Raw genomic sequence first — 15,733 nt, forward strand, 5'->3', positions numbered from 1 at the left:
AGTAGTTGTTGGAGAGAAATCTATTAGAATCTTTTAGACATTTCCGAGCTACTCACAGCAGTAAAACATTGTTATCACTAAAAATCTGTCCAGTAGATTTTGCACTAATCATATCATAGAATCACAGAATATGCTGAGTTGGAAGGGACCGACAAGGATCACTGAGTCCAACTCCCAGCCCTGTACAGGAACATCCCCAACTCACACCATGTGCCTGAGAGCATTGTCCAAACACTTCTTGAATTTTATATCAAGAATTGCTGGACTACATAATTCTAACAAAATAATTTTGATAAAAACATTACGTAATGAGGCATCGCAGACCTATTGTTGTCACAGATCTAAATTTCAGACATACACAAATCTGAAGATACAGTATATCTAAGTATTTGCAAAATCTAGTTTTCACAAGTTTGTTAATATTAAGATATCAAACTCTGTTTACTGTTTGTTTTATAATGGGAAATCTCAAGTTGACAAAAGATTGGTTTCACTTTGAACACTTGAAATAGTTTTACTTGACAGTACTGCTTGCTAATAGTGAGGCATTACTATATTCCCAATGAACGAAAGCTACAAGTAAATTTTAAGTTACTCTGGCCTATTGCATCATAGTATTTTGATCAGCTAGAACTCACACAGAAATAAAACCTAGCCTTGAGTCTTTGGCATCACACAAGAAGTGAAGTTTGCCTAAGCAATTCATGCTGTCACTACCTTTAGAAAAAACAGTATTAACTGCCTCCAAAATAATTAAGCCAGGCACCTTCAGAATGAGCTAAATCTAAAATGAAACAGATAGCCATAAGGTAATAGGAAAATATGGGTAGAATACTAATAAGGTAAATCCTGCTTCTTTGGCCCCTTACAGTTCTTGGTGGAAAGTCAACAGTGTAATGAACAAAGAATAGAAATTACTATTTACCTGAATTCTCAAAGAACTTTAGGTCATATCTTCCTGAAGAAGATATTTAAGTAAGTAATCATAGGCATTATGCAAAGTTCTGTGTCAGACAAAAATGTGTGTCAGTCGAGTAAAAGTAGGCTGAAAGAGAAATATATGAGCTATTTCTGTTGTGAAGAGGTGTTCAAGGTTTTACACTAGGGCTTTCCTATTTTGAACATTAGTAATTCTTGCTTGAGAAAAATTGCTGAAGCTGATAAAGCAAATACTAAGTGGAGAAAAACATTAACATTATAACATTATTATACATGCACTGTAACTTCACTGATAGGATCACATGGTGCTTTTCCTTGCATTATTTCATACTCAAATCACAGAGAGTAGAAAAAAAAAAAACCTATTACATGAAACCATGTTTACTATACTGTCCAGGTCCTTCTTCAAAAGATGAATTTTGATTTCCTCACAGATTTTAGTATGGCATGAATTAACACGCAGAAAACTCTCCTTTACCCACATGTCCCTCACCACATAGGTTACAAATTACAGTAATTTCACGATTATAAGATGCACCTGACTATAAGCTGCACTTCTGGGTGTCAGCAACTTTTCCTTCTTGGTCCATATGTAAGCCACACCTGATTATAAGCTGCATGTTACAATACAGAGTGTGATAAAAGGTATCTATTCTATCACCATCTGTTGAGGGTGGGGCAGTGATCCTTATCTCCGCGGCAGATATTCTGTTAATGGGCCATCCATTAAAATCAGGTGGAGCATTGTTCTTTATCTTTTCACAACCCATCCTTCCTCCAGAGAGTCATTTTCTGCTAATGGCCCATTGAGTCCCACTGTGGGACTGATAAAATTACTGCATCCCATTGGAAGTTGCTCCAGTCAGGGGGAAGAGCCCAACATTTCTTACCAAAATAAAAACAGAGGTTTTGGGACACTAAGGGAGCCCCTTTCTCCACTGGACTCCAGAGGAAAACTGGATTTCTCCAAATCACCACTGGACCTCCGGAGGGAAACTGCATCTTCCAAAGGAGCATTGCTTCAGCTTAATCACATCTGTCACTGCAGGAGGATGCAGCCACCATTTAATGGGACTGCTGCCAACACCCTGCCTGACAGAGTGTCAGGTTGTACTCTGACTTTGTCAAGGCTTGGGGTTTGTTTCTTTGTAGTACTGTATTTCTATTTTAATTTCTCTAGAAAAGAACTGTTATTCCTAATTCCCATATCTTTGCCTGAAAGCTCCTTGATTTCAAAATTATAATAATTTGGAGGGAGGGGGTTTACATTCTCCATTTCAAAGAGAAGCTCCTGCCTTTCTTAGCAGACACCTGTCCTCCAAACTAAAACATCAACTTTTTGTTCTTTGTCCATATATAAGCCGCAGCCGATTATAAGCCTCACTTTGGGTTCGGACCAAAATTTTAGTCAAAATTGTGCGGCTTATAATAGTGAAATTACTGTACTTGTGCCTCTGACAGCCACAGAGTTGGTGACAGAGACAGCCTGGCTCCAAACACCTACTTTGCTGACGAATGATAGGACTGCAGACATAGGTTCAAGGCCTGGAAGTATTTAAGTGTGAAATGGTTATTAACTAACACCACACAGAAGGTGACTTCTGAAAAGCTACAGGAGCACTGCCCTTCTCAGGAGCCACAGCCTATGAAGGCTTGTTAGCCCAGCCACAGCAGGAACATGTGAAGACAGCTGGGGCCACACTGCACCTGAGCAAAACGTATATGAAACTTGAGGCACCGAAGATTTTGCGAAAGGATGCCCAAGCATTCCCGTATCTGTGATTTTATTCCAATGCAAAATTGATTGCTTCCTGTCTAAGTTAGTATACACTAGCTTTAAAACTCCACAGAAATCATTTAGGTGACAGTTCAGAATTAAGTTTGTCTTATTGTTCTGATTCTTGTGAAATAAAGGTACCTACCAGTTTCCATTCCTGCACACCTTTTAAGGGAAAATGCTACTAATAATTACTTCTTCAGGATTTATGCAATGAGCAACCTTTATTGGGACTGGATGGAATGAGAATTAAGAAGGAAAATTTCCTCCCTGAAGTATTCTCCCTCTTTGGCTCTTTTACTGGAAAAAATATATTGACATTTATTCTTTTATGACTTTTTCATTAATGCTAAGCACTCATTTTAAACTTGTGACATCCATAAACTTAATTTGTGAGGTCTTTCATAGATATGTGGCTTTGTTTTTCACCTCTGCAACACATGGTATTTTATATTACAAGGAAGGAGAATAAAACCTGCCTCACAATAACATTCACACCTTTCCAATCTTACCATAACCAGAGGCTAAAGCAGTGCTATACATAATTTATAGATCTTAAGGGACAGAAAGACCTAGAGTTTTATGTGCCAACAGCTTTGCCCTTGCCAATATACAATGTGTCATTGAAAGATCTGACCCAAGTTGTCAAGAACCCTTCATTCACCAGTTAAAATGTGGCTTTCAAATCCTGTTAATCCCTAATTCTAGGTGGAAAACTTGGTGACAACCCTTAACATTATGTATCTTCCTCAGCTATCTAGTTGCACTAGATCCCTGCATTTTTAACTGGCTTTGTTCTCTCTGAACAGTTTTGCACAGAGTAAGGAACATATGGGCTTAATTATTCAAGGATTTCTGAGAGTTTGGAGAAAATAGAAATCTCATATTTCAAGATTATATTTCACCTAATTAAGCAAAAATAAATTATTTGTTTCAAGAACTGACTCAGTGAAATCTGTCATTCCCTGAATTTCAAGGATTGTATGAGTAGGGCATTTGACTGACAAACCCATGGGAACACAGCTGGTGATTTTACAGCAACTTTTGAAGGCAACGGAAAGTGTAAACTTCATCACCTTTACCACATCCTACAATTTATGTCCCACATAGAAGGCAAACATCTGTTCCAGAAATTTAAAAAAAGAAAGGAAAAAAATCCCCACAGTAAAGTTCATCAAGATATTTCTCAGTTTAGCAGGAGAAATGAAGCCAGTAACAAATCTGAATAGTCTCTAGCATCAATAGCTCTTAAAGACAAGTAATACCCAATAACTTTTAAGAAGGTTTAATATTCTGTACTGAAACAAACAAAAAAAAATCTCACAAAAGACTCAAAGAAACAATAGTTTCCAAGACAATACATGCATGGTTTAATTTTTTTGGTAGTGATCAAATAATACCATATATTATAATCTTCTGAAGCACCACTTTACCATAAGTAGACTAATATGCCCAAATAAATGTACCATATCCTGTTATTACACTCAGTTTCAGCTCCTTTAAAAAAAAATACTTTCAATCACTAAATCTTTTTAGGGGGAAATGATTGCATTCATAATTTTGCGCGAATTGGCATTTCTACAAGTGTTTCAGCCATCAATGGGTCAACTTGATAGCCTCTCATTTGACACACATTCTTTATTTCAACATCAAAAATAGATAAAGCCGATTTTTTAAAGTTATTTGGCCTCCCTGCTAGAATGGCAATCAAGAGTTCACTGGTTCATTTCAAAGCCATTTGAAGAATCAAGAATTTTAACAAAATAAATAATTTCATTTATGTAATGTATGTTAAAGAATTTGAAGGAACTTGTATCACAAGGGGACACTAAACTTCTTGCCTCATGACACTTTTGAGCAAACAATTTGATATTCTATCTGCTATAACCACAAGACTCAGCAAGTCCAAGTCCGTTTGCCTGATGCATGGTAAACCTCTCTTTATAAAAGGACTGGAAGCAAATACACAGTAGAAGGCATAGCATTCTAAATATTAGAAGAATCATGAGTCTTATGTGATGTTGCTTGACAGTCACAGAATCATAGAATCATTCAGGTTAGAAAACCCTCTGAGATCATAAAGTCCAACCATTAACCCAGCACTGTCAAGTCCACCAATACATCACATCCCCAAACACCACATCTACACATCCGTCCTTTAAATACCTGCAGGGATGGTGACTCAACCCCTTTGTTGGGCAGCCTCTTCCAGTGTTTGGTTAGCCTTTCAGTAAAGAAGTTCTTCCAAATGTCCAATCTAAACCTCCCCTGGAGCAACCTGAGGCAACTTCCACTGGTTCTGTCCCATGTTACTTGGGAGAAGAGCCTGACCTTCACCTCATTACAACTTCTTTCAAGGCTCCCCCTGAGCCTGCTTTTCTCCAGACTAAACAACCCCAGCTCCCTTAGTTGCTCCACCTAAGATTTGTGTTCCAGATCCTTCCCCAGTTCCATTGCCTTTCTCCGGACACACTACAGCAAAAGTCCTTTCTGTAGTGAGGGGACCAAAACTGAACAAAAGATTCAAGGTGTGGTCTCACCAGTGCCCAGTACAGGAGGATGATCAATGCCTTGGTCCTACTGGCCACACTATTGCTGATACAAAATCTCTGAAACATGAAAGATCAGAAATCAACAAACAATCTAAAATATAAAACCTCTTGTGAGATAATTCAGACAGTATCATACCGAAATTATTAGCTAAAGCTGCGATTCAGAAAGCATTTAATTGTAAATGCCTCTCTTTTTTAAGGTAGTGTTGGGTTTCTTTGAAACATGTAGCTTTTGAGCTGATACTCAATACTTACTCATCATTCTCTTGAAATCCTTTAACTCAAGTTTTAAACCCCTAAAGTAACAAAATACAGTTTCTTGAGGTATATTTTTTTAATAAATTCAAAACCAGTGGAGGGAGGGTGAAATTCTGCAGGAAAGCACATCTTTGGTGAGGACCAACTTAGATTAGAAATGAACAACAAGTTGAAATCTGGCCTGGAAAATACATATTTGTCAACAGGACCAGCTGTAAAAGAATGAGCAATGGTCAGGAATAGTATCTATGATCAGACCTATTTTTCCCTTCTGCATAAGCTATGTCCTTCCTTACTGTCATGACCATGTCCACATATATGCTAGGAAAGAAGAAACCAAGACTTCTGGGTGGGTACAGTACAGTGACAAAGGGAAAAATATGTAACATTTCTGTTGGTGCACAGTGACACATAACTTTGAAGTAAGTTTGAAGTAAAAAAAAAATAACTGGGGCTAAAGAGATCCCTGTTTCCCAGGCACATTTAGCAATACAGTATACACATTTCTGTAAAGCAAATTTTTATAAATACTAGAATTATAAATGCACTTTAGCACTTCAGGGATTTACAGATGGATAAAATGCTACCAAACATTTTGTAAAGGATGGAATAATATTGAACTGAGAAGGGAAGCTACAAAACTTGTCCAAAAATGTAGAGGTGTGTGCTTTTTCATTTAGTGTTCAATTTAGTGGAAGCCTTCCATGGTGTTCCTCTATCACTCTCTAGATAGGATTTATTTAATATTTTCTCAGCAGTAGATGAAGATTGCTGAAAATAGGATCTGTAACACACAACTTTAAATCTGGTTTCAAATTTGGCATGCTGACAGCAGCAAGTCAATCCCATAAGTGAAAGTGACTTTTAAAAGTCTCATACTTCCTCCCCTTGAGATAGTTCACTACTGAAAGCATTCAGATGGCAAGTTGCTAGCTACGTATCACAAAATAAAAGTACAAAGTTCAGTAATACTGCAATTTGTTTCTGATTAGAGGCAACAAAAATGGTGCTGCAGCTTCAGCACTTCTTTTTCAGTGTTTGCTATGAAGTATTAAGTACTACATAAATTTCCCAAATGCAGATGTTGACAAATCAGCCTAGGCTTTGAAAAGAAACTCCTAGCATTTCATCCTTTATCCAAACATACACAGCACATTACAGAATGCCCTCTCCTCATATCTTTGCAATTCCACTCTTTTCCCCACAGATAAAAGTGTTTGGAATTTAATAAAGAAATAATAATTGCTTTCTAAAGTCAGAATGCAGTCTATTTCTTTGCACCATCTCCTATTTTTACCATGCAATTAAAAGTAATTAGACATGAATAAAAATTAACTTGGGTGTAAGTGCAAAACTCAGTCCAATTAAATAACACTTGGGGCTGAAATGAGACATTTGTGAAATAACAATAAATGATTGCATGATAGATTGCATCATGGGTAATAGGTAAGGGTGAAGTCAAATACAGATTGGAAAACTACCAATGCAGTCATCTCTATACATGCAGGAATAATTGTAGCTGAGTTCTGCAGTTGACCTTGCACCTTTAAAGTTGTTCCTATCCATACTGGCCTCATAGGAGAGGCTAAGCAATTGGCTGAGAGGCACACAAGTACTGTAAACTGTTTTACTTTAGTAAAAGTACTACAATACTTTAACTATTTAGAGTAAAATTTTCACATATTTCTGTAGGTTGTTCTGTATTGTCTCTATTTACAACAGGATAATTCTATGTTGCTTTCACACAGTAATGAATGTCAATGGGAATTAAAGACAAAAAAAAAATAAAATTATCACCATCACAACTGCTATATAACTTACTCATTTAAGCAGAAAAGCTAAACCTATGGCTGCAAATAAATTCTTCAAAATGTTATTAAAAATTATTCGGATCATGTAAGCCTTTCACATAGTATCTTGCCCCTCTTCTCAAAATCCAGTCCTCCAGAAATCCTATGGTGAAAGTCTAAGAGAATTTAAACTGTTCAGCCTGGCAAAATGAAGGCTTCAGGGTAACCTAATTGCAGCCTTCCAGTACCTTCTACAGAAAAGATGGAGAGAGATTATCTACAGTGACAGGACAAGGGGGAGTGAAAAAGAGTGGGTTTAGGAAGAAATTTTCTCCTGGTGAGGATGGTGAGGCACTGGCACAGGTCGCACAAAGAAGTTGTGGACTCCCCAGCCCTGGAAGTGTTCAAGCCCAGGTTGGATGGGGTTCTGAACAACCTGGTCTATTGGAAGGTGTCCCTGCCCATGGTAGGGGAGGTTGGAACAAGATGATCTTTATGGTCCCTTCCAACCAAGGCCATTCTGTGAGTCTATTCTTATTATCTTACCATTATTGAAAACTACCAAAAGTATTACTTAAATTACCTAACATGTTTGACAACTCCATCCTGCCCTTTATAAAACTACAAACCCTCAAAAAACAGATGCACTAGTGAATTATTTATCTCCTTAAGATCACATCCTATACTGTTTCTGTTTTTTAAAAAATACATTTTAAAAGTAAAGCAGATACTGAAACCAAGGGAAGCAATGTTCACATAAAATCTTTACTGCACTGTACCCAATGTTTTATTTGGAAGCTCTTCTGAGAGTTTCAAATATACACACAGAAACAAAAAGTATTGTATTTTGAAGCATTAAATGCTATAGCTCCAAACACAGAAAACTTGATCCACTTATATCTGGATATCTGGTTTGAAAAAAGGAAGCATTTTTTAATAAAGCCACAACTTGGAATTCAATGCAAAATCCAGGGGTTTGTCAAACAAAAGGTCCCACAGACCCATAGACTGAAATCAGACAAACTGAAAAAATATGCAATCCCCTTTGAGGATTATTTTTCTTGGCATAATCTTTGGCTAATTCTCGTACAGTTCTGTGTATCTAAAGAGGACAGCCCTTTTTGGCAAAGTTAGTGACATGAAGTGGTTCTCCTGTAATTTCTAGTATCATCAACAGCTGTTGTTATCACTAGGATATGTCTATACTGTGACCTATGAGAGAAGTTCAGAAAGCAAGATGGTTTAAAAAGTTCAGTCCAACTCTGCAAGAATTTGCCTGCTTCCTAAATAAGAACACACAATCTGTAACAAATGCAAAGCTCAAGATTATCATGGTAAAATCAAAATCTTGGATTTCAGCACTTCTCCCCAGAAGGATCCATGAAGCTGTAAATGCAAAAGTTGTAAAGGCATTAATATTAATGATTTACCTTGTGCCAATCCAGACTGCTCAAAATAACTTCAGTGTACATAGAGCTCAGTAGGGGAGAAAACCTTCTCTAAACTAAGTACCTACTGGAAGTACCCATCACAGAAGGTTGCATGTCCAGTAATTGCTTTCCAAATAGATACCCAAAGGTGGAATGGAATTAGTAAAATGTGTCAACAAAAAAGTAACTTTTTTTTTGTTAGTGCTTGTTTACTTTTTGTTATTGTTGTTGCAGACTTTGTTGTTGCTGTTTTTTAAATCAAACTAGTTTTATTAATCAGCCCTCATCAGAGCAACATGATTCATCCTAATAGCCTCTCTACCACTATTTTGGCCATTGGACACATCAGTAAGTGTATACTTTGCAGGAAAATGTTTGATCTCAAACACATACAAGAAACAATTTCTAAACCTGAATGCCATAGTGTTTTTTTTTTATTTCAGTGTTGTATAGTGGTTCTTATACTTTTATTTTACACAAGAAATTTTATTCATGATTTGAATACGAAAAAAACCCAAGGCAAAAAAAGGAAAGAAAAACTGAAACAGAAGCTTCTAAATGGGTTATACCCTAGCAAGAAAGCTGAAACAAAGCGAGACAGCACTTGCAAAGTCCTAACGTTTGCCACATCACTAAAACTGACAGTGTTCAACTACAAAGAAATAAAAACAGAAGAAAAATCTTACACTGAGACACTGAAAGATATTTCAAGAAGTTCACACATTTCTGACAGTGTTTCTCCATATATGGGGGCATGGAGAAAATGTTTTCCTTTTTAAAACAACTAGTAAGAGCCATACGCACAGGATTCAATTAGGGGTTTCTTGAATCCTAAAACCGAATGTGTTTACATCAAGAACAATATTCATACCATTACAATGGTAACATCATACAGAAATTTTAAAAATTAGCATGGAACTTTATACATTTAATACCACTCCCAGGCACATCAAGTTTTGCACAGCAGTTCACCTTCTTTCACTAGTGAAAAAAAGCATACCAATTCAGGAATCTCCTCCTCCTCCTGTTGATTTCTACCATCAAATCAACCAAGTATCATCAGCTATCAGGTAACACTCAGCTATTCACAATCACCTTTTTCTTTCCTTTAGAATGAAAAACCAGCCAAGGCCAAGCTTGTTGGAAAATTAAAAATGTCCATAATAAGCTATATCAAAAAGAGCACAAGAAAGAGAACCGTATCTCCAGGAATGGTGATATCTCTTTTGTGCCTCTGAGAAAGAAAAGGCCGCACTGGAAATCTGCATATCTCCTATGATTTACCAGTAGCCTTACTGTGAGATGGTATTAAAACACATATTATGTAATACACTAATGGGGATAAGAGGGTTGCCTAACCTCCCAAGATAATTATATCTAATCTAGTTTCTTGGAAATATACTACCACAGACCAATTAGAGTAGATTCTCCCTGATTTTCCTGCATATTAAAAATCCCTTCAATACACAATCTACATTATTAACTACTTCTTCAACAAAGAGGTAAATGTATTTTAGTGAAACCTAGAAATGGAGAACTTAATATCCGTTAAAGCACTATTCTTTCCTTAATTATTCACTCTGATCACACTTTCTGGTTGTTAAATTCTAGCAAACATGAAGAGAAGCATACATATCTTGAGCACTGTTAGGCTTGGAGAACTTGTCTGCTAAATTCTTTCTAAATCATTACTTTCTAAAAAGGGAAAGAAATCACAACTACGAGTCATGCCTTTACATAGTAATGGAAGCCTCACCAAATAGCTATCACTATGCCAAAACCTCCGATTTTGAAAGGGATTTAGTACCTAAACGCCTCTCACAGAACTTAAAGGCGTTTTGGCACCAAAATATTTGGCTCATTTGAGCTCAACCCTCACCAGTTTCTGAAAATCAGGCACAATGACTTAATTTAGCAATGCACATTCAAATTACACCCTTTAATCTTCACTACTGCAGGCCCTATTTGCTCCTCGTATGCGTGTTACTATATTACCTTAACTTGAGTCCAGGTCCCAGTCACATCCCAGACATAAGGTGGCAAAATAACTCTCACAACTTCAGATTTTCCAGTCTGGACTCTGGTGATCCTGGTGAGAACACAGAAGCTGCATTCTGTATTGGTTGGGCAAGTATTTTTCTTCTCTTTTCTTCTGCACTTTTACTTCATTCCATGTTGACCCCATGTTCATACCATCATAAACAGCCATACACTTCATTTTGAGCAGAAAAAATGAGCTGCTTTCACGGGTACATTAGAATCAACAATGAAAAATGAGTACAGGCCCATGAAGGATGAGGAAACATGGGTAAAAGAGCACTTTATAAGCAGGAATGTTCAAGGCACAGTAACAAAGCTGTTAACAAAAATCTGTCATACTTGCTATATTTAATGTAACAGTAACATAGAAATATAGTAATAGCAATTACTATGTTTTAATTAGTATTTACTGAAGATAGGATATTAATGAGAAAAAAATTACTGTGTATTAAAACTGCCAACTCAAAATGAAACTAACAAAACCCAAACAGTAGCAACAATAAAAATTAAGAAATGTTTTTTTCTGATTTCTGATGATGGCTTACACTGCTTACTTCAGGCGTTACTGAAGATTCCTTCATCTGCTTCACTAAATTCATCAGCAGTGGAATGAAGGCGTTCTTGCTGCCATTGATTGCCAAAGACATTGATGAATAAACTTACTCCTTTATGTGTAGGGGAAAAGAAAGGAATCTTGTAAATTGCTTTAGGATTCACCACTTTTTAAAAGAGTTAATTACGATACACCTTTTTAAACAATTATTTCATAACATGACTTCAACCTTTTGTAAAGAAACATAGTATTCTTGAACTTCAAATCATTCTTTTTCTCAGCTGAAACACATCAATTTAGCAAACAGTAAACTTGTATGGTTTTAATCCTTTTAATTGAGACAGTGAATGTTTTTAGTAGTAACGCGGCTTGATTTACACCTTGACACATAAGTGCATTTGGATTTTTAATAGAAAATAAAAATCCTTATAAAGAACAAGTACAAGCAACAAATTCACTAAACCTCTGCTTAGCAAAAAGACTTATTGTCTTCATATAAATAAACATTCACATGTAGGAAGAAATAATAGATCTTTCTAAAATTCAGATATGTAAAATTGGCCTGCAGTAACTGATTCACTTTCCTTATTTTTTTTGTTGCACTGCTTTTTCCCTCATTCTTCATTAGTTTCCACTATGTTTCTGAACAAGACCTGTTTATCTTTGTGTCATTGTATTTAAGAAAAGTGATTATGAAAAAAGGAATGCAATGAAAATGTTTGTTGGATCAACACTGTCACATTTGTTACTGGATATATGGAAAAAGGACTCAAGGGACCTCAGAAACTATACTCTGTGCAGAGTTCGAGGATGAGCAGAAAGTTCATTACTTATCTAGTTTAAAGACTTAAAGCTTTATAGAGAGCTATCAGTTTTGTATTTAACAAATAATATTCAATAGCACTCAAAACTGTATTCTGTCTTCATTTATTGCTATTCCGATTCATGGTAAGGAACTGCTGTAAGGATTACAGTATTATATTCCTAGTGCAAGACAATAAAAATCTGCATCAGCCTCTCAAATGTGTCACAATTTATTAGGGTTATAATTTTGCTGGTTTACTTGCCCCACTATATTTTTATTGTTCACTCATAAATAGCATCATGGTCTTCTGCATTTTAGAAGCAGATGATATGGAAAGTTTTCAAATAACAAACTGCAGAGAGCAAGACAGGAGTTCTACAACTAGTGATACTGAAAAAAATTTAAACTCATACAGTATTTTCAAATGACTACCCAAGAATATTAAATATTGTACACTTTTGTGTAAAATAACAGGGTACCTGTTGAAGCAAAACCAAAACCTGTGCAATGATCTGCACACTTGGAATTTTAATGGCCTTTACTTAATACATCTTCGTCTGATTTTATTAAGAAAAAAAAATGCGTATAACACCAAATGTTAGCTGGCTTTTAGCCTTCTCCTAGAGTCTCTTCTAACAGAAAAAAAAGGAGAGAAAAGATAGGGGAATCAGACACAATTTATGCTAGTTCATTATCTTTTGTATCTCCCAGATGCTGGAAGCTTGAAATACCAACCCTCAAAATTCAATTAAACTAAAGCTCTTGTGTTACTTGGTCAGACAAATTCCTGAAATACTCTGTGTTAAAAACCAGTATTAAACTGTTTCATTAGACAAAAGAGAAAATGAAGGGCCTCACTGCAGAAACAAAAGCTGTGAAACTGCAGTTTGGTATACGAGCAGTTCAAATGAGAGACCTATGTCAGGAAACTTATGCAGCTAATATCTATCCATAAACCAACTACGGGTAGATGGGTGTTGCTTTATTAAGCAGCAATATATACTTCACCCAATAAATATCACCACTTTGACTTAACAGTGCTACCTGCACTATCAGAACAGCCAATACAATTAAATTAAAGCAGGAATTGAGGAGATGAACTTCTAAAGGCAGACCGAATTTTGGTATGTGACAATACAATTAAATGGAAAGGAAGTAAAGGGATAGCACCCAAGTTATGAGTTTGTAGCTCATACAACAATTTAAACAACTTAAACCATCTTAACAGCTGACAGTCACTACATGTCAGAAACAACTAATCTCAGTGTTAAATTATGGCAAAAAGACAACTACCAAATTTGAATGTTTGACAAAAGAATCAAAAAGACAAATGTCAGAAGTTGCAGGAATCATACTGAAAAAAATAAAGTGAAGAAAATACACCTTGAGCTGTTTATTATGTAAATTCATCTTGTCTATTTCTTATTTAAGAAACTTCAAACCACAAGAAAAATCACATTATAATTAATTTCAGAATTAAATTTTTTGCCACTGTATAATGATACTTCAACACAAAATTAAAAGTTAAGCCATACTTAAAGTGTATTCTTAAGGTATTCTGAAAGGTGATTTTTTTTTGTTTTTTAACTAATACTTTCAGAGGAAAAACCAGTGACTTTTTTCTTTGCAGTAATTTTTTGTTGTTGTTTTAGCAGGTTAATTTAGCAAATACTATAAACAAAAGATAAGTAAAGACTAGGCACTTCAATTATGCTTTCATTTTAAATTTTAACATGATCAAAGCAAGTAAATTTCCTAGTTTTACTCAGAGACATACCTGTATCATGTCTTCTGAATCTTTTCAACTGAGAGACAGCACAGAGCATTAGGGTCAAAGAGTTAAAGTTCAGCAAGACTTTTAGCAAGAAAAAACACCTCCTTAATGAACAGTGTCGAAAACATTAACACATCTATGAGTGTGTCATGGGGTGAAGCTTACTTGAAGGCATCACTCATATAAAACATGGTCTGAACCATAGGTATGCCCTCCAGTTAGATGAGAATTGGGAAAATAAATATAATTGTCCCTGATAACACATGTAAATGGGCGTGGGGAAGACTGACTCAAATCTCTGTCAAATCAGAGGGTCTATCTTGTTGCCCAGCTATGTATGCAAAGAAAATAAAGCAGTCATATAACTTTATGTTGCTTTCATGTCTTCATGGTTAGAGGCCAGAGGGTCATAGTAACTGAGGAAACAACCACAAATTCCCCTTAGATGCATGGGAAAAAAAAATAAAAGAGATTAGCTGGGGGCCATACAACAATGAAGCAATTGGCATGTTAATCTGAGCACCCACATCAGGAACCAATAAAAAAAAGTGGAGAAAGGTGCCTGTCAAATGAGAAGCCCTCTATGGGTGCCACAGACCATGCAGAAGGCTGAGTCTGATGTGGAACAGCTGGCTACTCAAAAAAGCCACCTGCAAGCTGGGACTGAGCACATGGACCCTCTGGAGCAACAGCCCTCGCCCCCAACCTATGGAGCCACTCAACTGGGCCAAGGGGGAAGTGGACTTGGTCAGTGTGTGTGTCCTCACAGTACCTGCCAATTTCATAGAAAAGAAATCTTACAACAGAAATTCCTGTCAACCCACTCTACCATTCTGGCTTGCAATTTCGTTTCTATTTTTTTACCAAATACTTCTCTGCCATGCTATGCCTATTCTTGCAGGTACCAACCTATATTCCCCTGGGAAAACACTTCTTTTTTTCCCTCTAGAAGGTTCCATTTTATGTGCAGAACTTTCCCACATTAAATCCACAATAATATTGCTAAGAAATAGCAAATGAATTTGCACTCTGGAGGACCTCAAAATGTACTTAAAAAATCACTCAGGTTAAATATATTCTGCCATCACCACATTTTAAACATATTACTGAGAGATGGGAACTAAATGCCATCAAACATTACACTAATATGTTTCTTTATTAAATTAAAATAATGTTTCTTATTTAAATTTAATCAAATCAGAAGATAAATGACACTGCTTATTTAGTATTTGGTATTTAGTATTAACTGAAAATTCAGCAAACACCTCATGCTGTTATATAACTCCGCATTTAACAATTACTCCAAATCTGAACGCTAAGAACACAATAGGTATCATTATGCTTCATTTCTTAATGTCATATAGGAAGAGAGGTATTGACTTTATCCAGTCATGGACAATACTTAAAGAGAATTCACAAAGATTAATTACTGATGTTGAGAAATATTTGAAAACAATTTCCCACTCATCAATTTCACTTACATTAGGGTAAAAATAATACAGATATTCTAAATGCTTGATCACGAGCTTCAATCTTTTTTTTCTGTTTGAAATGGGAGTTTTAAATCTATCTTTAATTATTTAATTAGTTACTGCTTCATCTTTTATGCATAATTTCAGTCTTTCTTCAAGAAAGTTTCCTATTAAAACAAACAAAACCCCAAAAAAGTTTAAATTTAATTACAGAAATAGCTTCAGATGCCCTTATACACGGGGGGAAAGTCATTATGTCAGAGAACTACTATATTCTCTGACACGTGCCAGATTTCTGCCCACAGAAGGTAGACTTGCAGTCACATACACCTGGCATCTTTCA

General features: G+C 35.9%; 1 protein-coding gene across 6 annotated transcripts in view; it reads right to left on the reverse strand.

Annotated features, from left to right (window-relative positions):
- The window catches only part of MARCHF1 (membrane associated ring-CH-type finger 1), a 262,292-nt gene that overhangs the window by 120,637 nt on the left and 125,922 nt on the right, over positions 1–15,733 (reverse strand). Inside the window, exons 3-4 of one of the 6 annotated variants that reach the window (XM_033061050.1) lie at positions 11,341–11,451; positions 10,742–10,835 (exon numbers count right to left, since the gene is read on the reverse strand). The exons of 3 other annotated variants lie outside the window; for them this stretch is intronic. The gene's annotated coding sequence lies outside the window, so the exon portion shown is untranslated. Of the gene's footprint in view, positions 1–5,256; positions 5,326–10,741; positions 10,836–11,331; positions 11,452–15,733 lie in introns of all 6 variants that reach the window. 2 more of the 6 variants (XM_033061051.1, XM_033061052.1) reach the window with 2 other exon arrangements.

The sequence above is a fragment of the Catharus ustulatus genome, chromosome 5, assembly GCF_009819885.2.
Source record: "Catharus ustulatus isolate bCatUst1 chromosome 5, bCatUst1.pri.v2, whole genome shotgun sequence".
Classification (NCBI taxonomy): Eukaryota; Metazoa; Chordata; class Aves; order Passeriformes; family Turdidae; genus Catharus; species Catharus ustulatus.